At 46.7% G+C, this 25,590-nt stretch overlaps 1 long non-coding RNA gene and 1 pseudogene across 2 annotated transcripts in view; one reads left to right on the forward strand and one right to left on the reverse strand.

Annotated features, from left to right (window-relative positions):
• Window positions 1–13,595, reverse strand: part of LOC116658975 — a 253,594-nt gene extending 239,999 nt beyond the window's left edge. For both annotated transcript variants that reach the window (XR_004314217.1, XR_004314216.1), the window contains exon 1: window positions 13,200–13,595. This is a non-coding gene — a long non-coding RNA (uncharacterized LOC116658975). The remainder of the gene's footprint in view (window positions 1–13,199) is intronic.
• Window positions 13,596–13,781: 186 nt separating this feature from the next.
• LOC102510219 lies at window positions 13,782–16,505 on the forward strand (annotated as a pseudogene).
• The last annotated feature ends 9,085 nt before the right edge of the window (window positions 16,506–25,590 follow it).

Genomic DNA, 25,590 nt, shown 5'->3' on the forward strand with positions numbered 1-25,590 from the left:
TGGGGGGTGGGAATAGCTCACTGGTAGAGCACATGCTTAGCATGTGTGAGGTCCTGGGTTCAATCCCCAGTACCTCCACTAAATGATAATAAATAAAAATGCATGATAGTCAAATGTTTAAAAAAAAGTGTAAAAAGGCAACCCATAGAATGGGAGAATACATTTGCAAGTCCTATATTTCATAAGGAATTGATATGCAGAATTATCAAAGAACTCCTACAACTCAGCAACAAAAACCAAACAACTGGATTTAAAAATGGGCAAAGGACTTGAACAGACATTTTTCGAAAGAAGATATATAAATAAGCCAATAAGCACATGAAAAGATGCTCAATATCATTAACATAAGCCAAATGCCAGTCAGAACCGCACACCCATTAGGATGGCTACTGTCAAAAAGAAACCGAAGAGGAGGGTATAGCTCAAGTGGTAGAGCACATGCTTAGCGTGAACAAGGTCCTGGGTTCAATCCCCAGTACTTCCATTAAAAAAAGACAACTGAATAAATAAACAAACCTAATTACTCCCTCTCCCCCTGCAAAAGAAAGAAACAAAGAGAAGAGAAGGGTTGATGAACATGTAGAGAAACTGGAACACTTGTGGACTGCAGGTGGGGATGTAAAATGGTGCAGCCATTGTGGAAAACAGTCTGGCCATTCCTCAAAAAACATGAAACACAGAATAACCACACGATCCAGCAATTTCACATATGGGTATTTATCCGAAAGAAGGGAAAGTAGGAACTCAAATACACAGCAGTGTTATCCACAACAGCCAAAAGGTAGAATCAATCCAACTGTCCACTGAGAGATGGCTAAATAAACAAAATGTGGAATATACGCACAATGCATCAGTCTTAAAAAGGAAGGAAATTCTGACATACTGCAACATGAATGAACCTTGAAGACTTAATGATAAGTCAAATTAGCCAGTCACAAAAGGACAAATATTGTTACGTTTCCACTCGGGTAAGGCACCCAAGTGCAGTCAAATTCATGGAGGCAGAAAGCAGAGTGGTGGCTTCCAGGGACTGGGTGGGAGTAGTCGATGGGGAGTTAGTGTTTGATGGATGCAGAGTCTTAGTTGGAGAAGATGAAAAACTTCTGGAGAAGGATGGTGCTGATGGTACCATAACAACATGGATGTACTTAATGCCACTTAAAAATGGTTAAAATGGTCAGTTTTATATTATGTGTATTTTACCACACGAAAAAAGACTTGTCCACCCAGCAAATGAACCACAGGATCAGCCTCCTCCTCAGCCCCAGCAGTGATGCACAGAAGTTCACAGTTCCGTGGATTTACGTTCTCAATGTCTGTAGTAGACTGATGGCAAAACAGCCCCAGTTATCACCTCTCGGAACACCTGTGCCCTTTACAGCGCGGCTGTGCTGCTCCCCCCATCCAGAGGCAGAGCCTAAGGAGGGGAGGGTACAGCCCAGTGGTAGAGTGTGGGCTTAGCAGGCAGGAGGTTCTGGGTTCAGCCCCCAGTACTTCCATTAAATAACTAAACCGAATCACCTACCCCCCCCACCCCGAGAAAGTAGAGTCTATTTCTTTACCCCCAGAATCTGGCCTGGCCTTGTGGCTCGTTTACCCAACAGAATCTTGTGGAAGCAACAATACGCCAGTTTTGACCTAGTCTTCAAAATATCCCGGTTGCTTCTGCTTGCCCTCTGGGAATCCTGTTACTGTCGTTAGAGGGAGCCAGTTAGCTGTCTGGAGGAGGAGAGCCTATGTAGAGAGAGGCCCGTTATCTCAGCTGAGGCCATCCCAAATCACCCCACAGCCACCTGGGCCCCAAACACATGAGCAAGGCCAGCCACAATTAGTGGACCTTGTCTAGATGACAGGTAGCTGGCTGCCTATGCACGACCAGGCCCTGCCCAGACCAGAAAAACTGCCCAGTCAACCAGTAAACTCAGGAGCAATAAGACATGTTTATTGTTTTAAGCCATTCTTGGGGTGCAGGGGTGAGGGCTGTTACGCAGCAACAGCTAACTGATACATACAGTACAGGCATAACTTGGAAGTATCATGTGTTCAGTTCCAGACTACTGCAATACAGTGAATATCACAATGAAGTGAGTTGTAGGAGTTTTTCGGTTTCCCAATGCATAAAAAAGTTACATTTACACGGTACTGTGGTCTATTAAGTGTGCAATAGCATTATGTCGAAAAAAAGCAATGTGCGTATCTTAGTTAAAAACACCTTATTGCTAAAAACTGCTAATCATTTGACAATGCAGGGTGGCCACCAACCTTCAATTTGTGAAAAAACACAGTATTTGACTGTATTCTTATTGAGTCCTTTTCCTCTTCCTATTCAAGAATTACATTTGCCTTAAGCATCAAGATTATATTAGCAACCAGTATTTAGATTTAAGTTCAGTTTTGTACTGCTGACTGTGATTTGCTTTACACCGTATTTTCCCAGTTCTTGTGTCCTTTATTTCATGTCCTCATTAAATGATGGAATTAAAAGATGGGGTAACTCCTGTAATTTTTTCAGGAGGACTATGCAGATGGTATACTTAAAACAGAAAGCTCTGCAAGCTTGTAAAAAGTCAAACCATATAAATATACAACTTGAAAGACAATGAAGACAGTTTCTGAGTTCCTGCAGGTCTGAAACTGACTATGTTTGCCTTTGAATTTGAAAAACTGCTTGACTATGGAATTCCTGGGCTACAATCTTTCACTTTGATACTCTCTAAATGTTGCTCACTGTCTCCTACTCGAAGGAAGCAGTCTGACACCAACCTTAGTTTTCCCTCTTTTCTGAGAACCAGTGTTTTTTTCCAGTGGCTAATAGGCAGGATCCTTTAAAATTTAAAAACTTCACCAGGATATATTCAGACATTGATCGATTTGTCACAGTTTGGGGGTTTTTTGATCTTTGGTAAGTGAAGTATTTTTCAGGTGAGAAATAACTCTCCTTTATTTCTTTGGTGCCTGCTTCTGTTCCAGCTTTCCTTTTATGCCCATTTCTCTTTCCAGGGCATATAAACTGTGCAGACGATGCATCTTGGGGAGTTTTCAACATGTTTCCTATCCTCTCTTCCATTCATGTCCTTCCTTCAATCTTTTTCTCTAGGTTTTGGGGGAACTCCTCTTCAATCCACGAGTTCGGTATTTTGCAGTACCCAAATTCCTGTCATTTCCCCACCACATTTTTTAAATCTGATCATAATTTTCACCTCCAGGAATATTTTTCTGATTCTCAGATTATTTCCTTTTCATGACTGCCTGTTTTCCAGAGGCTGTGTCCTCTCAAATCTTACTAAGAAGATAAATGAGAACTTGTTTTTTTCCACCTTGTTTCTTTCTGGGGTTTTTTTTCCTAGTAATTATGTTTGAAGGGAGATATTTGCTTTAATTTCTCCAGGCAGTCCTTTTCTTTTGGTTTACTGAATTCTTTCCATATTCCAGGTTAATTTTGCTGTTTTCTCATTCTTACAGGAATGGTGGTTTTGGTAACTCTAGTGGGGTGGTGATGGTGACAGGGGTGGTGATGGTGACAGTGGTTGTGATGGTGGTGATGATGGCTGCAGTAGTCTCACCCCAGGGCTTTGTCAACCTTCATTGGTTATCTGCAGATCAGCCACACCCTGAATCTATAGGAAAGGCTCCTGAGGGCTATGGTCACCTGGGGTCTCTCTCCAGCTGGTCTTGGCCATTATGAGGGCTATTCCCATCCTAGACGCTACCCAGCCCAGCCCAGAAGTCCCCATCCTCTTATCTCCATTCAGCCCAGCCCTGGGTGGGAGAATTGGCCACATCCTACAGCCACAGTCAGGCAGGGTCTGTAGCTGACCAGTCATGATACAAGAAGTCCTGCGAGACAGACAAGGGCTTGTCTAGGGGAGCATGGGGGTGTGGTGTGGGGCAGGGAGGTCTTCTTCTGGAAGGGTCCATGGGGTAGTAGAAAAAGCACTAGTTTTAGCACCCACTGACCTACATTATTATCTCAGCTCTGCTATCATTAGACTATGGGCAACTTGCTCCACCTTGCTAAGCCTTGATTTCCTTGACTGTAAAATAGGACTAATAAAGCCCCCCAAGGCCACGTTGTTGGGAGTAATGGGATAATGCAGGTTCTCAACAAAAGTTACTTCCCTTCCCCATTTTCCATGCATCTCTGTCTCAAGCAGGAGGCTGAGCTTAAGGTAGTTTCAGTTTGAGAACCCAAAGTGGAGATTCCTCATAGACAACCCCAGGCAGGGGGAATTGGAGGCGGATGGTAGTGTGGTTAGAGCACAGGCTTTGGCCACAGACAGCCCCAAGCACTGCGTACTAGCTGCATGACCTTGGCCAAGACACTTCACCCCGCTGCATCTTGGGTTGTTGTGCATCATTGGGATGATGGTGTCCTATCTCACCGAGCTGCTTCAAGTGGACACTGGGACACAGGAGCACTCACTGAATGGTCGCTGTTAAAGAATTTGGAAATCACTGAATTGGGTTTGTACAATATGGTTTGAACAGAAAGATATTACAGTGTTTTCTGTGTCTGTTCACTAGCCAGGAACCAGCCACTATGACTGTTTCTTGCAAGAGGGATTGCCAAGGGCATACGTCCACTCTGCCACCACTGTCCCTGGTCACACTGGCCACATTCAGAGTGGGCACGATAGGCCCAGAAAGGGGCACGTTAACAACCCTCGCTTGGTCATGTTTGACCATCACGCAGTCGGAAAGGAGGGGGCTGGGGGCACTGCTTTCATGTTGTTCTATATTTACCTCCCACTGGCCTGTCCGTGGGACTGGGTGTGGGCTGATCCCTGCCCAGCGCCCCCCTGGCTCCCAGGGGCACCCTTATCACTGGACACAGACGCCTTATCTCCTGGGAGGCTCAACTGGCAATTTTCTTTCAGGTTGAAACCTCCACAAATCAGTTTTCAGATGCTTTGTACGTGACAGCCTGTGGCTACGGCCACCTCCCTGGTCCCCTCGACTTTGGTCTCTGCCCCTCCACAGTGGTTCAAAGCAGCTTTTGGAAACCTTTTTTCCCTCCAACAAATCGTTATTCATTCATTCAGTCATTCAGGCACTCAATCAATGTTTATCAAGACACGGCGCTGGGGCCTGGGGATACAAGTGCTAATAAGATATATATATAAGGACCCTGCCCCTCCTGAGCTTATGGCGAATAAAATAAGGATGTGGTAGTGAGCACTGTCATATGAAGAGACAGGCAGAAAAATAAAACGGGGGCCGCCTTTGATGTAGCTGATGCATTGGGGTCCCCCAAAGATCTCCCAGGGGAGTAGGCTGGGGAGCTCCATGGGTAAGCTGGTGACTTCCCCCAGGCCTGGTTCTCCCCCACATCCTGTTGACTCAGAAGTCTCATCAGAGTCCTGGGACCAGATCCTCATCTCAGTGGGGGCTTATATGTTGTGCAAGCTGTTACGAATTGATGTGTCCCTTGTAAAGCTGTGTTGAAGTCCTAACCCACAGTACCTCAAAATGTGACCTCACTAGGAAATAGTCATTTCTTATGCAATTAGTTAAGATGCGGTCATTAGGGTGGGTCCCAATCTAACATGACCGGTGCCCTTTTTGTGGAGGGGAGTGGTAATTAGGTTTATTTATTTCTTCTTAGAAATAAATAAATTTATTTACTGTATATATGTATATATATGTGTGTATATATATATATGTGTGTGTGTATATATATATACTTACTGGGGATTGAACCCAGAAACCCATGCATGCTAAGCATGTACTCTACCACTTGAACTATACCCTACCCCCTGTACTGGTGCCCTTAGAAGGGAAATTGGACACAGAAACAGATGTGCACCATGGAAGATGATGTGAAGACACAGAGGGCGGGGACGGCCATGTGGTGATGAAGGCAAAGACTAGACTGATGCCAAGAGCATCAAAGATTGCTGGCCACCAACAGAGGCTAGAAGAGGCAAGAAAGGACTCCCCTCTAGAGCCATCAGGAGATGGACATGCTGACACCTTGATTTTAGACTTCCAGCCTCTGGAACTTCAAGACAATAATTGACTGTTGTTTTAAGCCATCTACTCATGAACCAAGTACTTACTGAGCAATTGCTATGTGCAGACATTGTGCTTGACCCTAGGGACACAGCTGAAGGCTTGGAGGCTGAGGTAGGGGGTACTCAGGTGAAAGGCCTGGGACAGAAGTGGCAGGACCAGGGCACTGTTGTGTAAAGGTGTTTATGGGTGAGACCGGAACCCAAGGCAGGGGAGGTGAGGACCCACTCCTCCCCGATGGACAGAACTGGGGGTACTGTGGGGTGAGACCACCCGACAGCCCTTTCCTGTCCTCCTGGCTGCAGTGGTCACCAGGTTGCTTCTCCGGATAGACACATCACAGTAGATGAGGCATCTGCTTAAAAAGCTGCAGTCTATCCAATAGTTAGGTCTCCTGAGGCTGCCCCAGATGACACTGGCTGGAGTCTGGGGCATCCCCAAAATTCTCCACTCACATTACCAAGCTATTACCAATTTAACCCAGATGTCACCCAGGGTCCCCCAGGGCCATCACATGGGCATTCTGTTGGCAAGACAGTGTGTTTGCCCCAGGTCCCACCCCATTCTCACACTTTCTGCATGCCTTGCCCTTGTGAAAGCATCTAGAGTTAGGATTCCTGGCTTCCTCACATTATCAGTAATGTTCCAGTTATCTATTGCTGGGCAGCAAACCACCCCACTCTTCGTGGCATAAAACCTCCATTTAACTCTTCAGTGGGTCAAGAATGCAGATAAGGCACAGCGTGGATGACTTGCCTCTGCTCCGTGATGTCCGGGGCCCCAGCTGGGAGACTTGAGTGGAGCCTTCTTCACACACCTGTCTGATGCTGGGCTGGGATGACTCAAAGCTCAGCTGGAACTGACAACCTAAGCATCTACATTGGCTTCTCCCTGTGCCTTGGGCTTCCTCACAGCATGGCGGCCTTAGGGTAGTTGAAATTCTTACGTGACAGCTCATTCTTCAGTCAACGGAGCCAGAGAATAAGGCAGAAGCTGTATGGCCTTTAAACACCTAACCCTGGAAGTCAGATAGAATCACACCCGCTGGACTCCACAGGTCAAAGCAGTCCAAGCCCTTGACTTTCAAGAGGAAGGACATGGCGCCCTTGGACACAGTCAAGTCAGTTACATCCACTAGGCAGGAACCAGACCTTCCTCAGGTCAAGGTACACCTCACCTGACAACTCCTGGCCCTCAAACCCCTTGGTGTGAAAATCAAAGCCCTTCATAGCCTGTCGCAGACTGGATTCCAGCCTCCTCTGGCCCTCTGAGCTCTCCCCAAACTGGCGGAATGCTCTCATACCAGGGTGCCAGCCACTGGCCAGCGTGGCCTCAAGGACCCGTGAACTTCAGAGGGTGCCATCGAGGCCCAAGGCTCCAGAGATCATCCTTCCAGAGGCTCTGAGCTCCACAAGGGGATGCAGAGACCCACGTGGAGTGCTGGGTCCTCAGCCTGACGACGATGCCCCCTTGCCCTCTGCTAATGACTTGGCCATCTGTCTTCCCTCCCTGAACTCTGCTGCGCTGTAAGCTGCACGGGTCCCCAGCTGGAGCTTCAAAGTTGGCGGGTGGGGGGATGGAGTGGTCCTAAGCCCAGGAATCAGAATGGGAGCTGCTTGTGATTCTCTAGAGTTCCCGCCCCAACTCATAACTATTCGTAGGTGCGGACAGCTGAGTCCGGGCTGCGCCCTTGAAAGGGCCGCCTTTGAAGCCAGTGGCGACACTGAAAGTTCTCCTGAGTGGCGGGCACCGGCTGAGTGAGAGACAGCGGCCACCAGGGCCACACCTGGAAAGGCCACTCTCTCAAAAGGACCCATGTGCACTGCCAAGAGTCAAGAAAAGAGACAGGAAGAATGCACTTCCACTGCCAGTGACCCCTGGTCCCCAGCAAAATGATGACTGTAAGATCTGAGGGGTCTGAGTCCAGGAACAAAGCCACTTCCCATTTTAGCTGACAAGACACAGCTGGGTCTTTTCCTGGTGGTGCCAGAAGGAAGAGGACCCTCGCTCTCTGGAAGCAGGAGTTCTTCTCTTCCTCCCTCCCTTCATTCACTCATTCATTTGTTGCTTCCATCATTCAACATGCAGTCGCTGAGAGCCCACTGCAGATGCGGCCCTGCTGGGCTCAGCACTAAAGGTTAGCAGGTGGGGCCAGGACAACCCCTGGCCTCAGACCCCGGGTCATCCCAAGTCATCAGACCGGCCTGAGTTCACGTCCCAGCCCTACCACGTGCTGGCCGAGTCTCCAGGTGTGGTGGGCTGAATGGTGGCCCTTCAAAGATCTGTCCACATCAAGTCCTTAGAACCTGTGAACATGACCTCATTTGGGAAAATGGCACACAGCAGATCAGGAATGTTGGCTGTTTTTTAACTGGTCTGTGCCCCACCCACCCCACCACCCCCCTCACCAACCCCCACTATAATGGGGTCCTTGGTCTCCAGTGAATTTCTAAGTGGGGCCCTAAAAACAAAGATGCTAGATTGGATTCTGATGCCATTTAGAGGTTTTAAGAGGGGCTGCTCATTCTATCCATGAGCCTGAATTGCCTGCATTCCGTGGTGTATCGTTTGAAGGTCCTTAGGCTCCTGGACAAGAATGAATTCTACGAGGATTAGACAAGTCAAACCCACACGTGCGTAAGCTAAATGACGCTCTGCGCTTGGACTCCTGCGCCTGATCAGCACTTAGTGAATCAAGTGTGAATGAAATGAACCCCAGCATCCAGTGCGAAGCCTTCTTTTTTGATTTATATTCACCTGCACTAACGCATCATGTTTAGGGTGTTTTTAAACTTATTTGGAAATCTTTATGGACTCACAGGAAGTTACAAAAATAGTACAGAGGAGTCTGTGGACCCTTCACCCAGCCTCCCTCAAAGGTAACATCTTACAGAGCAGTAATCCAACACCCAAAGGAGACAGACCTGGGTATAATGCCATGAACTAGACCACCTGCCTCACTCCTTTCTCACCAGTTTTCACATGTGTTCACTTTTGTGTGTGTTTCCATGTAATTTTATCCCATGGATAGACTGGCGTCACCACACCACCGCAATCAAGACACAGGGCAGTTCCATCCCCGCATAGGAACTTCCTCGTGCTGCCCCTCTCAGTCACAGCCACCCTGCTGTGCTCTCCATCTCATTAGTTTTGCCATTTTGAACTTTATACAAGTAGACTCACAGAGCACGCAACCTTTGAGATATCAGCTTTCTTCACTAAGCATCACTCCCCGAGATCCATCCAAGTGACTGCACGTATCAAGTATGATCCTTTTCATCACTGAGTAGTATTCTATCATGGGGATGTCCCAGAATTTGTTGAGCCATTCACCCGCTGAAGGACTAAGGTGAACTATTCCCGGTTTGGGGCTACTAAAGCCACTGTGAACCTTCATCTATGGGTTTCTGTGTGGACCTAAGTTCTTATTTCTTTGGGATAAATGCCCAAGGGAATGTTCAGTTTTAAGCCTCTGTTATCCGGCACACATCTGCTAAGGAGTTACAATCTGCAAGTTTAGATTTTGTGTTTTAAGGCACTAGGTGGTCATTCTTCTAAAGGGAAATTGCCCTGTTCTCACATGGGTTTTATAAATGGGGCTTCTCCTATAGATTTCGCATATGATGCATGATTGAAACATTCTGCTGTACGCCAGAAACTGAAACAACATTGTAAACTGACTATACTTCAATTATAATAAAAACAATTTGCATTAAAAAACATTAATATTTCTTACCCAAGAGATAATCATGCTAGTCTCATAACCAATTTGAAAAGCAGAAAAGAGACAGCCATTGTACTGCCGTTCCTCAAATGATGACACCGAAATCAGTGGTTGATGTGGTTTCGTTTTTCATCCTTCCAAGCCTAAACTGTCGTAATGGACCACTTGTGGGCTTTCAGAGGGATGCTGAGGCGGGTACAGAGGAGAGGATGCAGACAGCCTGGGGGGCCTGAATTAGAGGGACAATGACAATGACAATGGCCCAGGCTTCTGGGTTCCTAGTCATTGCACTTTTCAATGAAGTATCTCAAGAAGACCAGAGGTTAAAGTGGTTTTATCAAAATGGTAATGTTTCTATGGCAAACTGCAGTGAACAAGAGGAATTTCAGGCATTTCTCTGTGGGGCTTAGTGAAAAAATTCACCACACCTTTGTAGTATATAATTCAGATTAAAAAAATAAATTACCAGCAACATGGATGGACCTGGAGATTGTCATACTAGGTGAAATAAGCCAGAAAGAGAAAGCCAATATCGTATCATTTATATGTGGAATCAAAAAAAAAATGACACAAAGAAACTTATTTACAAAACAGAAACAAACTCACAGACATAGGAAATAAACTTAGGGTTACCAGCATGGGGAGTAGGGGAGGAAGCAGTGGTGGGGAGGATTAAATGGGAGTTCGGGATTTGCAGGTACAAACTACTATGTATAAAATAGATCAACAACAAGGTCCTGCTTTATAGCACAGGGAATTATATTCAATACCTTGTAATAACCTATAATGAAAAAGAATAGGAAAAGGAATATATATATAACAATCATTATGCTGTACACCAGAAACTAACATACAACATTGTAAATCAACTATACTTTCATTAAACATAAATAACTAAATAAATAAAAATTTAAAAATTAAATCCTTCAACGTTAATATATTTAAAAGTAAAACTATTCAATGCAATCTTAAATAAATAAATTACCAAGATTCAAAAACATTGAATACGGAATTTGAATAAATATTTTCAAAAAGTCTGAATGAGAATTTCCCCCTATAAATACAAGTTTCATGTCAAGCTTTGGGCTTACAGCCACCTGTGCTTCCTGCTTTAATGATGAGGGCTTCACATTCTTAATCATCATCACTGCCAAGAAATTTTGCTTTTCAAAGTAAGTAGTTTTAAAAAAAGGCTTAGAGCTTTTTTGCCATCTCAAAAAATTGACAATAGTCAAAATAACATTTAAAGAATCTCTTTTCTTTCACTGGCAATAATACTGTGGGAACTTCACGGGGTTCTGAATCCAGTCAAATTTCTTCACAGTGAGTTTCGAAATGGTGACAAAGCCCTGACTTCTAGGACACCTGCGCATGGCTAGGCTGCCTGAGGTGGCACGATTCCCCTAAAGGGGACACATCGGTCACACTGGCTGAAGCGTCTGTGTGAAGACAGCACCCACCCCCATCCTTCCCATCCTTCCCTGTGGGCCCAACTGTGTCTGTTTCTGCCACTTCTGAGCATCTGGAACACAAGCCCCAGCCCCATGGCCCTGGCCCATCTCAGGCAGTGGGCACTCTGTGGCTAGCTACGGTCATTGACATCCAGGCGGCAGCATCTCCTTGGCCGCACCCAGCATCCCACCCACACCAGGGCATGCCACTGAGGCTCCCAGTGGCCTCTGGGGCACCACAGGGCCACCCTCCAGGCCTGCCCACTCCTCTGGGCTCCCTCATAGCCTAGAGGCTCCCGTTGTCCAGCTCAGCCAGGCTGCCCTGAGGTGTCAATGTCTCAGGCACACCTGAGCGTCTAACGAAGCACACCTGTATGCCAAGCACAACCCACATGCTCTGGTGTAGAAGACAACGTAGGGAACCTCAAAGTACCCCTACCACCTGGTCCAGGAAGTAAACGATACACAGATCCTACTAGAGCCCAGTGACACTGATTTACTGTAAGAAATATGTATCTGGTCTTCGACCCCATTCCGGAAGCAGAGCTCCTAAAACCCTGAAGAATTCCTAAGTGAACAGAGCAATAAAGGTGCCTTTTGTGATGTTAAAGAGGCTTGTTTGGAAAGCCCCTAGGTCACTTAAGGATGGGGACTGGTTGCCAGAACCAACTACTTGATTAAAGAGAACTTTCAGTCCCTTCCCCGACCTCCAGGGAGTGGGGATGGGAAAGGAGCTGGAGATCGAGTTCAATCACCAACAGCCAACCACCTAATCAATCCTGACTCTGTAATGAAGCCTCCGTGAAAAACCAGAAGGATGGGGTTCAAAGAGCTTCCAGGCTGGTGAACACTGAGGAGAGTCGTGTCCTTCAGGAAGGCATGGAAGCTCCGCCCCTTTCCCCATACCTTGCCCTATGCATCTGTCCCATCTGGCTCTTCCTGAGTTATATACTCTTTTATAAGGGTGGGGGGAGGTATTCTTGGAGGACAGAGCCCTTAACCTTTGTGTTCTGACGCCACCTCCAGGTAGATAGTGTCAGAATGGAATTAAATTGTAGGACACTCAGCTGATACGGGAGAATAGCTTGGTGTGCGGGAAAAACCCACACAAGTTGGAACTGGGTGCAGAATATTAAACCCCTGCACGCCCGTCCCCAATTCCATCTCCTCTCACCCCTGCAGAGGTAGCCACTATCTTGAGTATTTATTATTACCATTCATTTTTTAATATTTTCACTACATGTGTATGTATCCATACAAATACAGAATTCTCTTGCACGTTTACAAATTTAGCAAATAGTATTTGGCTGTAAGAATCCTTCCATAACTTATTTTTTTTTAACATTGTGTGATGTTTCCATGTTGATACATAGATTTCATACATTTCTTTTCACAGTTGCACAGTATTCCATGAAATAAATACACTCCCACTTATCCTGTAAATGGACAATTAAGTAATTCCCAATATTTGCTTTTACAAATGATGCTTTAAGGCCTCTTTTGTGTATACATAGGTGCTTAGGAACCTGTTCAAGAGATGCTGAGGTAGCAGATGCTCTGAGGTAGCAGAACATTAGAGTGGTCAGAAGAACCTCGGGTCACCGGCCTATTCGAGGGGGTTCGTGAGAGCCCCCCTCTTCTAACTACAGATCTTCATGAAGCCAGATTTTTTTCACCAAAACAACTTACCGCAACGTACAACGTAGAAACAGATACCAAAATCCAGCTGCTTCTGCTAAGCCAGAGAGTGAAGAGATTTTCAAACATGTAAAACAATGCCACGCCGCTCACGAATCTTCCGTTTTGAAAAACACGGCTACTTGTCATTAAAATATTTTATGTTAAATTACCATTGGCTTATTACTGTTGTTAATGAGTTATTAGATGTTTTAAATTTCTCAGTTTTCATTTCTAAGATACGCACATAAATGAAAATTCTCTGGAGAGCTCATTTTTAAGGCTATAATAAGAGTCCCCCAAATTTCTGAGAACCCCTGTTCTCAGGTACATACCGCGGTGTGGAATGACCAGGGTACGGAGAGTATGAAAGTCCAGCTTCTCGAAGATGAAGAGGTGGCCGCGGAGGCGGCAGCTGGGAGCCTGGAAACGCGAGCGCCGATGGGAGGTGGTTTGGACACGGCCGGCAGCCGTCGTTTCTAGAAAGGGTTTGGAGAAAGCTCTGTGGCAGCTCTGTTGATACCAGTCAACTAGGATCCGTTCCCCTAAATGTTGGAACAGTGCTCTGAAACTCTCTGCACAATGGACCAGGGTGTTTTACTGAGTTGGCTAGCTCCTCTTGTTGCGGAAAAATGTGTTACAGCTCAGTTGTAACAGCAACCTGGATCCGGGCGAGAGACCAAGCAGCACTCGGAAAGCTGGAAAACTCAGGTTTATTACGCCATGATGCCCAAAAGACTTAACACTTCAAACTCTGAACCGCTCGTGTAGGTTTACACAGGCATTTTATAGGCTGCCAGTTTTACACTTTGCAACATCCTATGCAAATAAGGTATAACAGAAGTTGACCAACCAGGAACACGCTTTGTAGAAATAGACCAGTCAGGAGTGAGCTCCACGCGAATGAACTACTACAAATGGACCAATCAGAAGTTAGAGAAGTGGACCAATCAGAAGTGAGAGTAGTAACCAATCAGAAGTGAGAGTAATAGCCAATCAGAAGTGAGAGTAATAACCAATCAGAAGTGAGAGTAAAATAACCAATCAGAAGTGAGAGTAATAACCAATCAGGAGTGAAGGAAAGTGAGCTCAGAGAACCAATAGAATTCTAGGTGTAAGTTAGCCGCTTTAGAGGCAAAAAATGAGATAGAGCCTCTGGGCCAGGGAACCGGACGGTGCTAAGAGGAGAGCAGCGGCCCTGCGTAGGGGTCCTGCCGGTCTTTTTATGGGGCTTCTCGCTTCACCCTGGCTGATGGCATGTTGAGGCACATGGGCCAGTGGCAACGAAGGCATCCGATCCAGAGGTGGCCACTCTAGAGGCCAGGTCACCCCAGCATCGTGGGCCAGTGCGTCACCAAATGCACGAATCCGTCATCAGCTCTGGGTGGCGAGAATGGAGACCACCGTGACCCCAGGAGCGAGTCACACAGCAGGTGGGGTGCAGGCCATCATGAGGAACAGCAGCCAGCCTGTGGCAAGCCAGATGGGGTTACGCTTGTCAATGGGTCCATAAAGGCAGAAGCTGCTACTGAGGCCCGCCAGCTGCCAGCATCCTCGGGAGATGCTGGGAGAGAGCCCCAGTCAAAGGCCGAAGGGTCTTCCTTGCAGAGGCTGGAGGAACTGTTCAGGCGCTACTAAGGACCGAGCGGGAGGATGCAGTTTTGGAGGAAGGCATGGAGCGCTTGTGCAATGACCTGTATGTTGACTCCACAGAATTTCTAGTGCTGCTCTTGGCTTGGAAGTTCCAGGCTGCGACCATATGCAAAGTCACGAGGAAGGAGTTTTTTCATGGCTGCAAAACAGTAAGTGCAGACAGCATTGATGGGATCTGTGCACGATTCCCCAGCCTCTTAACGGAAGCCAAACAAGAGGATAAATTCAAGAATCTCTACCAGCTTACATCTCAGTTTGGCCAGGACTCTGAAGAAGGGCAGCAGTCACTGCATCGAGAAATAGCCATTACCCTGTGGAAATTAGTCTTTACCCAGAACGGTCCTCCGGTATTCGACCAGTGGCTAAACTTCCTAACAGAGAACCCCTTGAGGATCAAAGGCATCTCCCAGGGCACTTGGAACATGTTCCTTTTGTCACTCAGGTGATTGGCCTTCAGCAACTACAGTGAAGATGAGGCCTGGCCAGGTCTCTTCAGTACCTTTGTGGAGTGGGAAAGGGAACGAAGGAAAAGAGAAGGGGGAGAGGTGGGCTCAGGGCCGGAGGGCTTGTGTCCCAAGGAGCCGACTAGTGGCTCTGTCTCAGGAGCAGCAGCAAGGATCTGCCCGTGTCCTAAAGCCATCCGAGGAATTGGACCTTTCTGGAAATTACTGAAGATCTGGATAATTTTTACTTTACACCTTTCTCTGCCTTGTATCTGAAAGGGTTCTAAAATGCTGTATCATGTTTTAGGCATTTTCTTCACTTTTTGGCTATTTTTGTTATTCCTTTTGGGGGGGGGGGTTCACCCAAAATATTGCAACCTGGTTACATGTTGTGTTTCTTTTCTTTCTTTCTTTTTTTTTTTTTTTTTGAAGGCTTCAGATAGAATAAACCTGCCGTTTCTTGCACAAAATAGTTTTTGGGGTTTTGGGGGGGGTTGTTTGTTTTTTTTTTTTTTTTTTTGGTTGGAGAAGGTGCCAAGCAGGGAGGGGGTGGTACAGTTAGGCTGAATTATCATTACAAAGGGATACCAGTTTTGCATATTCTTGTTTCTCAGGGCAGGTCTGTACTGTGTGCAGTGCTGTTTACATGGTTGAATTTAGGTTGTAATAATTATTTTTAAAGATTTACAGAGTTGCATAGCATCAGTAACTGTTAACCACATTGTGTTAATTGCCAGGTGATTTAAAGCTCTTGGAGAGCTAAGGCCAGCCAAGAACATTTGTAGTCTAGTTATAACCCCTTTAAAGCTAATGTATCTGAAACTCTCATTTCCCCCACTTCTTGTCCTTTCCTCCTTTGACCTATTGCATTTCATGTTGAGTTTATCCATCAACGTGCCGCACCTGTCAGTCAAATGAGCAGTTTTTTTTTTAGAACACATTGTATGTACTGAGACCCACTTAAAGCATTGAATGCAGAGAAAGCAGTGCTACCTCAGTTTTGCTGGAAGTAGATTTTGATAGTTTTCTTTCTTTGATGAATATTATATTTTTTCATGTTGTAACTAGAAATACATTTTTTTTTCTGTCCATTTGCCTTGGAGCCAAAGTTTGTCTTCCTGGTGGTCAGAAAACTGGGCCTGCCAGCCAACTGACTTGAAGGAAAACTATGGTATGGAGCTCTGCTTGAATTTTTTTTTTTAATTTTTTTGAGTATCATCAGCTTACTTATCTGGCAAGTGCGGAAGCCTGGGGCTGACCTGAACTCTGCCGAACGAATAAGAATTGTATTTCATAGTTAAACATGCACCCTTTCCCTTCTTGCTGCACCCATGTTGTCACTTAACCCCCAGAAGTTATTTATCTCCTTTGTTGATGTCAGGCTGATTTGGCGTAATGTGATGAGTGTTTAGGTTTACAGGACCCTCCTTCCCTTACCCCCAAATATGTATATATACATATATAAAAATACATTTATACGCATATATGTATCTATATTCCTTTGTTTCTTCTTTATTTTTTTTTTAAATGGGGGAGGTAGTTAGGTTTATTTATTTATTTTAATGGAAGTACTGAGAATTGAACCCAGGACCTCACGCATGCTAGGCATGCGCTCTACCACTGGGCTATAACCGCCCTGCTTTTGTTTCTTTACCTGCAAAATATGGCTACAAAATGGAGCTGCCTACAATGTATAAAGTATAAGAAGAAGACATCATCATGGAGGCTTTTGTATCTGAATTTGGTCCATTTTCACTAAAGAGCAGATGAATTTTCCCAGCCCTTTCCTCGCAGGAGGGGTCCCAGTTCCCCAGGCTCCCCCGCAGGCTCTCCTCCCTGAGGCCAGCTCTGGCCAGACCACCACGCAGGAGCTGATGGGTCCTACCTGGTTTCAGTAGAAGGGCCTCTTGTTATTTTTCCATTAAAAAAAAAAAAAGTCCTCATAAAATTATACTGGAAGGTTGGGTGGCAGGAACTTGTACCGTTCAGCTTCCAACACTTCGGAAGAGACTGAAAAGGGAATCTTTTAAACAAAAAACTTGTTAAAAAAAAAAAAATCCAGCTTTCCTAGCTGTCACCAGGTTTGTCTCCTGAGCGGTCGTACCGCACAGAGAAACTGGCACTTGATATCACAAGACTTTTTATATTTTTGCCAAAATGCAGATTGTGAAATTAAATCTCATTAGAGATTTCATTTGCATTTCCCTGATGATTGATGAGCAATAAATCCCCTAGAAATTTACTTACTTATTTTTAACTATTGTAAAATACACATAATATAAAACTTGCTGTCTGAACCATTTTTAAGTGTGTGGTTCAATAGCATTAAGTATATAAATATTGTTGTGCAACCAATCTCCAGTGCTTTATTTTTTTTTGATGGTATGAGATGAGGATCAAATTATCATCATCATCATCATCATCATCATCATCATCATCTTCTTCATCTTTGGTGTTAATTGGAAACCCAGTGGCCCCAGTGCCTTTCACTGAGTAGCCCATCCTTCTTTCAGTGATTCAGAATTTCATTTGTGTGTGATGCATGCAGTTTGTATCTATAAAAGGCGCTCTTTCTGGGCCCTCTCTTTTGGTGCATCTGTGTCAATGACACATTGTTATAATTACTACAACTTTATTATCAATCTCAAAAACTGGTAGGGCACATGTGCCCAGCCCCTCTTCAAAATTTTTTTGCTTCTGCTATTCGCTTTAAATTTTGGAATTAAACAATCAAGTTCTACAAAAATTTCTCTCAGGATTTTTTTTTTTTTAAGTTGCATTGAGGAGATGGGGAAGCCTGAACCAGCCAAAGGCTGAATGTAGAAATGGGGGCCTCTGTAGAAATGGGGGCCTCAGTGACTGGCCAGGCAGAAGAGATAAAGACAAGGGAGGTGAGAAACAGGTTGAGTTTCCAGCCGGGGCACTGGGGGCCAGTGGCAAGGGTGGAGGAGGCTTTGAGGTAGTGATTAGGTTGCAACCAAAATGGGAAACACTGGGGTTGGTAAGGGTTTTGACACACAGCTACTTCATTCTCCATCACTGGTCCCATAAACAGGCATCCCTGACCCACCCTCGGTGGTCAGGTGGGGTCCAGTTTGGGCCAAAACCTCATGGTGAGACCAAGGACCGGGCTTAATGTCAAGAAGAGCCAAATGCCAGGCTTTGGGGCAATGCTAATGCCAGCTCTGGGCAAGACTAGTTCACGGTCAGCTGAACAACTGTGGGTAAAAGAACAGTCAGATGAGGGCCCATGGCCTGCGCTGGGGCCGGGGGCCTCTGCGGGGAGCAGTCTGGACAGAAACTCTTGCTTTGGGGCCACACTGATGCAGAGGGCTCTTCTCTGAAAGCCTTGCTGGGAAGGAGGCTGGCCTGCCAGTCCCTCCTCTTAACCTCTCCGTCCTCCAGTACGCGGGCTGTATCAGTAAGGACAACTGGAGTTGCAAGAGAGGGAAACCCAAAGTAGAAGTTGATTTTTGACTGACCTGAACAGGAAGACCAGAGAGACATCTAGTTTCAGGCATGGCTGGATCCAGGGGCTCAAATGTTGTCAATAGGGTGCTGCCTCTCTGCCTGTCTCTCAGCTTTCTTCTTGAACTGGATCCAAAGATGGTCACTCCATAGCTCCAGGATCTCTTCCTACAAGCTTATTGATCCCAGCCGAAGGGAATGCTTCTTTCTGGAGAATTCCAGCAAACACCTCTCAGGACGGATGCTCTGTGGCCTGGCTTTGTTTATGTGAGCCAGTCACCGAGCCAATCACTCTGACCCTGATTGTCCAGGTCACCTCTCCAGCTCTGGCATGGGGGAGGGGTGAGCTCCACCCTGACCAGGTGGACTGAGAGTGGGGAGAAGTGGTTCCATAAAGGAAAATCCCCAGATGAAGAAAGGACGCAGGACAGGCAGACACAGCAGAAGCCACCGCAGGCCAGGGGAGGGGGCCTCCCTTCTCTGCCCAAGGGAAAGGAGTACGGGAATGTCTCCCAAAACATCTCCTACCATATAACCAAGTAACCTCCTCTGTGCTCAGCCAGACCCCCTATTCCTAAAGACAAGGGGGAAGTACCTCTGGGTAACCCTGCTCACACCTGTTTTACATCACTGGAAAAAAAAAAAAAAAACTAGGGGAGAAAGCAGTTTTTTGAGTGTGTTAAAGAACATAAGGAAGAACAATAACCTTGCGAGTTGGGGGTTTCAAGTCAGAAAGGACTGGGTGTATTTTGGTCAATTGATAAAATTCTGGATCATGAATGTTATTTGCTCAAAAGTACCTCTGCTATTTGCTTTCCAGGTTTTTGGTTTAGAAAACGGTTAATAATTTGGTTTCAGCTGCTGCCACATTCCTCGTAGGCCCTGGGATTACACAACCACTTCTGCTCCAGAGAATAGCCGGGGGCAGCGCCTACAGCTTGCTGGAGAGCAGCGTTTGAAGTCAGGGTGATGCTGAGTAACATGAGCAGTGCCACTGAAAGATGGATGTAAATATTATCACCGAGAGCTCACCTTCCTGCGTAAATCCATTTTCCAGAAGGAAGATGTCTGCGATCTCTTTTCCAACCTGGGCTGAGTCAGCGCCCCAGATGGAGGAAGCTGAAGGTCCCACGAAAGGCTTTTCTAGCCGGGAAAGACGAATGTGGAGGTGGCAAACCTTAGAAGGGCTTGCCCTGCTTCCACCTTGCTTGGCACAACAAACTTAGAAGTCAAGAACCTACCGCTCTAAAAACCTGCAAATGACCTAAATGCCCAGAAAGGAATGGAGGCCAAACCGTCAGTTCATTCACTGACTCAGTAAATGTTACGTGCCAGCAATTATCTCCAGGTAGGAGATTTGCCAGTGATTTTTTTTTTCTTCTTTAGAATTTGTCGGTGTTTTCCAAATTTTCTCAGACGAGCCTGTCTCACTTTTATCATCAGAAAAATATTAATGCTCATTCAATAAGGACAAAATCAGCGAAAGGAATGGGTGCTCTGGGAGTGGTCTGGCAGCATGCACCAGTTAGCTACTGCTATGTAACAAATCACCCCAAACGTAGTCGCTAAAACCAACATTCATTCCTTATTATTTTCTGTTGTGGTTCTGGGGACTGTCAGGGCTCAGCCAGGCACTTCTTTCTCAGGGTCTCTCATGCACTTGCAGTCAGATGGTGGCTGGTGCTGGAGTCATTTTGAATGCTCCCTCCCTCACATGTCTGGCATTTGATGCTGGCTGTTGCTAGGACCTCGGCTGGACTAGAACACCAGCATGTGGGCTCATGTGGCGTGAGCTTCCTCACAGCATGGTGGCTGGGATCTAAGGGCGAGTGTCCTGAAAGAGAGAGCCAGATGGATGCTATACTGCCTTATGCCCTAGTCTCAGATGTCACACAGTGCCACTTCCACTGCAGACCATTATTAGAAGCAAGCCACGGAAGTCAGCCCATATTCAAGAGGAGAGGACTTAGGCTCCAACTTTTGATGGGAAGAATGTCGGGAAATTTGCAAACATCTTTAAACAGGATTGTGTTTTCCTGAATCAAAGTTCCCAAGAACCTCTGCTGTCCTCCACGACCAGCCATGCTACCCCCCACCCCATGAGTCTCTGTCTCATCCATCTTCTCAGCAACCCTGAACCCCACCTTGGTCCCTCTGCTCTCAGCAGAAGACCTGGCCCCGTCAGAGACAGCAGACATCCCCACACATACACACTCTTTCTCTAAAAGCTCTCAGAGCTGAACCTGAACCCCTTTCCTAAGGTGACCGCTCTCCCCTCATCTCCTCCATGACCTCACCCAACCTAATGGGCCATCCTTCTCCCTCTTCCTTCACATTCTTGGAAGGTGCTCGGTTTCTTCAGAGTTCCCTCAGAGCCTGGGGAAGGGAACCATTCAGAAAGTCACTGCAATAAGCCAGCCAAGGTCAGACCAGGGCAGTGGGAAAAGGCAGGAAGGGTCAGCCAAAGGAAAGTCCCCTTTGGAAATAGAATGGCTGTCCCCTCTATAGTGATGATATGAGGAGTTTTTTAACTTGACTTTGAGGTTTCCATCTTTCACATCCCATGTATCCTTCCCTGGTGTCTTTCTTACTAAATACATAGGACAGAGTTCCCTCTGTCCTCTTATATCCCAGAGCAGTGAGTGGTCATGTATCCTGCCAGACAGCATTCTCTTCTTGACCTAAGCACCATGACCTCCAAAATAAAGCCCCAAAGAGAAAGGGGAATGAATGCAGTGGCCATTGCATTTGGTTACAGTGTGAGCTCTTGGCCTGAGTTTTGCCCTCTAGTCCTCCCACTGCCCCTAAGAGGTCAGTGTGGCCGCCTGTTCCCGTGTTCCAGAAGTTGGGCAGGTGAGGAAACCACAGAGGGGCGATCCCTGTGCAGGACAGCTGACCCCAAGGTTGCACTTCTGACCACCGTGCACTGTGGCCCATTGCAAACTGTAGGCTGACCAATGCCACAGGCCCTGGGACTTCGCTGTTGGGGACCGAGGCGGGGGTGGTTAACACTCACCTCCCCTCACCCCAGCCTGCAGCCCTTCATTCCTGACAGCACGGCTGAGACTCCCGCCTGGTATCTCTTAGATTAGCCTCCGGCTATTTTTGTTCTGCCCTTGCTTAGGGAAGAAACACAGTTGGGGCAAACCCTCAGGCAGGGCCCCCGGGGAGACCACCATTAGCCAAGGAGGAAAACAGAGCTTATTTTACATTTTTTTTTTTTAAATCTTTTTCCATAGAAGCATCTCCAAACTTTCCGAACCAGGTGGTCATGCATCTGTTAAATGAAGTCTCCTCTCCTGGGCTGGTGGGAAGGGGTGTCAAGGAGAGGGGCTGGGTGAAAGGAAAAAGAACCTGGGAAGGGGAAATGGGAGAGCTGCCGGGGGAAGTCAGGGAAGGCTGGAGAAGGGCCAGGCTGTGCGTGGGAGGGAGAGCTCAGGGACGTCCCGTGGTGGAGGAGCCCCAGGGACACCTGAGTGGAGACAACAGAGGGGTCTGGGGCTCACTGACATGGACGACGAGCCTCTAGATGACTGTTACAGCTCCAGGGACGTGGATGACCCTGCCTCTGAGAGAACAGCTAGAGGCAGGGGAGGGAAGAAGATCTGAGCCAGCATCTAAGGCTGAAGAGAAGATGAAGAAAGAAGGGGGAGCAGGAGTTGCCAGAGAAGCAAAAGGAGAAGCAAGAGAGGTGGGGGGGTCACAGAAGCACCAACGAGCAGAGCGGCGTGGTCAACACCGCTGAGAGGAGGTCGGGGGGGCAGGCACCCTCCAGAGCAGCAGCCTGGAGGCAACTGATCACCTTCCAAAGCTTGTTTTGGGGAGGATGATGGTAGCGGAAGCCAGACTGAAGCAGCTGAGGAAATGGGGTTGAGGAAAAGGAGACCTGTGTCCCAGAAGTTGGGCAGTCAAGAGGAGAAAAGACAGAGCAGGGGCTCATGGGGGAAACAAACTTTTCCATGTTCCGTTCAGAGCACCGCTCTCTCCCCGTATGGCTCCCCCAGGCACCCCTGTCATCCTGTGTCGTCCTCAAGGGCGGGGGCCCCCATTTATGTGCAGTCCTCAGAGTCTAATGCACAGGGGGAGCTCGACAGTTGGAAGATGCTTTGGATGATGCTGGTAACAACCATGACTACAGCAATGAAGACGATGATGAAAAATACAGATTCTTGAAGATGAGAAAATCCCCCGTCTGGGGATTAAAAGAACAGTTAGATGCGAGAAGTCTAACCAGGGAGAGCGCCTGCTCTGTCTCAGGTCCTCCCCTCCCGGCCTTGCTCACTGGTTCCCCTTTTCTCTGTCCTTACTTTTTCTCTGTCTATACTCAGATCTCCGGGTGATCTCACCCTACCTCATGGCTTTAAATTCCACCGGTGCGCCAGACACTTCCAAACTCATGCCTCTGGCCCCGACTGCTGTCCCAGACTCCAGACTCACACAGCCGCTTGCCTACCTGTCACCTTGACCTAAGTGTCTAACAGACATCTCAGACCCAGTGTGTCCAAAACCCAACTCCTGACCTTCTTCCTCCTCCAGTGCCTTAGGCCAAAAATCTCAGTCTTTTCTCTCATTCCTTCAAGAATGATATCCATTCCTTCAGGAAGCTCTGTCCCGTGGGTCAGTCTTCGAAATACATCCAGGTTACGACTACCTCTCACCACCTCTACTGCCACCAGCCAGTTACAAGCCACCAGCACCTGCCACCTGGGTGGCTGCCACTGTCCTCGTAACTGGTCTCCCCGCTCTGCTCGTATCCCCTTCACTTTGTCATCAACATACAAGTCCATCGAGTCACTCCTCTGCTCAGAGTCCTCTGTAGGCTCCCCATGTCCCTCAGAGTATAACGCCAACCCTCCCAGTGACATACAAGGCCATTTGTTAACGATACTGTCCACCCGTCTCTCCGACCACCTGTGTTACTTCTCTCCCACTCCTCACGCTCTGCTCCAGCCACAGTGGCTTCCACGCTAGTCCCCAAATGTGCCAGTCAATCATGCTCTGACTCTGAGGTTCCCCCCTGCCCCCCAACACCAAGCAGTTCTCTAACACCAGCTGGGCGTCCTACAATTCTGCTCCATTCCGACACTGTCTACCTGGAGCTGGTGTCAGATCACGCAGGATAAGGGTTCAGTCCTCCAAGACGCCTCCCACCCCCAGCTTCAGACTCTAATCACAAGTCCAGTTTGTCACTGGCACTTCTGACCAACAGGCTATAGATGGGAGGTTTCCATCGAGCCCTCCTCCTGGGGTTCCATTAATTGGCTTTAGAGCGGAACTCAGAGAAACGTTTAGTTTACTAGATCACCAGTTTATTATAAAAGGATGTAACTCAGGAACATCCAGGTGGAAGAGATGCACGGGGCCAGGTATGGGGAGAGGGGGCGGAGCTTCCATGCCCTCCGAAAGGGCAGCACTCCGCCCAGTCTCCACTTGTTCACCAACCTGGAAGCTCTCCAGACCCCATCCTTTCTGGGTTTTTGTGGAGGCCTCATTACACAGTCAGGGTTGATGAGGTCATGGACAATTGGTGATTAAACTCAACCTCCAGCCCCGCTCCCCTCCCTGGATACTAGGAGGCAGGACTGTAAGTTCCAACCCTCTAATCACACGGTTGGTGCCCTTGGTACCAACCCCCATCCTTAATTAGTTCTCTCCCAAAGTCACCTCAAGAACATAACTAAGGACAACTTCATCACTCTCACTGCAGGAAATTCCGGGGGTTTTAGGACCTCTGTGCCAGGAACAGAACAAAGACCAAATATATATTTCTTATTATAAATCACAAGGCCACACATGCTCCCACCGTAGTCCTCTGCTCCAGCTGAACCCTCTTCTCCGGGCCATCTGCTCTGCTCTGATCCTACCTCCTCCATGAGACCAAACCTGACCCCATGCCTATATTCCAATTCTCTGTTAGCTGGCTCCACATTCCCCCAAACGCTTATTCCCTAATGTAATAAGTGATTTATTTAGTATGCTAATTGTTTTTATTCAAGTATAGTTGATTGACAATATTATATTGGATTCAGGTGCACAGCATAGTGATTTAGTATTTTTGCAGGTCATACTCCATTATAAGTCATTACAAGACAATGGCTATAATTCTCTGTACAATACAATGTATCCTTGTTGCTTAACTGTTTTATACATAGTAGTTAATCCCATAGCCCTGATTTGTCCCTCCCCCACTCCCCTCTCCCCTTTGGTATCCACAAGTTTGTTTTCTAGTATGCTGTTTCTCACCTGCCCACCCTTCCCCACATACTGCAAGTTCCATGACGACAGGGAGTCTGTGTTTTGTTCCCTGAGTATCCCTAACACAGTGCCTGGCACAAAGTAAGATGCTCAGTAGATACTTGAATTAACAATCACTTGAAAGCTGTTCTAATAATTTAATTCCTTGGCTGTCAGCTAAGCAAAGTGGAGAATACAAGCTTGCCTTACTGTTTAACAGTGAAAATTAAGGTCCTTTGTGAAATGTCGTCCAAAAACCATATACATAAGCTTTGTATGTTTGCTTTAAAAAAACAATCTGGCATTTATTTAAAAAAAATCCATAAGAGCATTTCATATGGACCGATGGAAACAGGCTACTCACAGGTAGACCAAAGAGCGAATGTGAACACTGCCCCCTCATGGTTGAACATGGAGATGGCGGCTTCCCACACTGCCAGCTCACTTAGGGACAACTTCCAACCCTGGTGGCTGATTGGGGTTACAAGATATGCGATCGATGACATTTCAAAATGGGTCAGATTCAACCCTATTTTCAGACGGAGGCAAGGAAATGGGGAGTTAAGCGTCAAAGGGAGAACTTTCTCGGGAGTAAAATTTTTATTTAGAGCCCACACATTTCCATACTGTGAGGAGGATGTTGACAATTAGTGGGAAGTAAAGAAAAATGTTAAGACAAGAAAATCCTAACATAACATCCATCTGCTGCACTTACAGCTGGAATCTGAGTGGGAATTTCCCATCTGCGCTTTATTCGCAGCTTTAATTTGACTATAAATAAGACACACGTGTGCAGAACTCGCACTGAGTGTCTTCTGGGGCCAGAAATTGTTTAAGGATGATATATAAAGTGTATATATATATATATACACACACACACTTTCACTCAGAACCTACTCATTAGTCAGTCTGAGGTGTACAGCCAATC

This window comes from Camelus ferus, chromosome 22 (assembly GCF_009834535.1).
Source record: "Camelus ferus isolate YT-003-E chromosome 22, BCGSAC_Cfer_1.0, whole genome shotgun sequence".
Taxonomy (NCBI): domain Eukaryota; kingdom Metazoa; phylum Chordata; class Mammalia; order Artiodactyla; family Camelidae; genus Camelus; species Camelus ferus.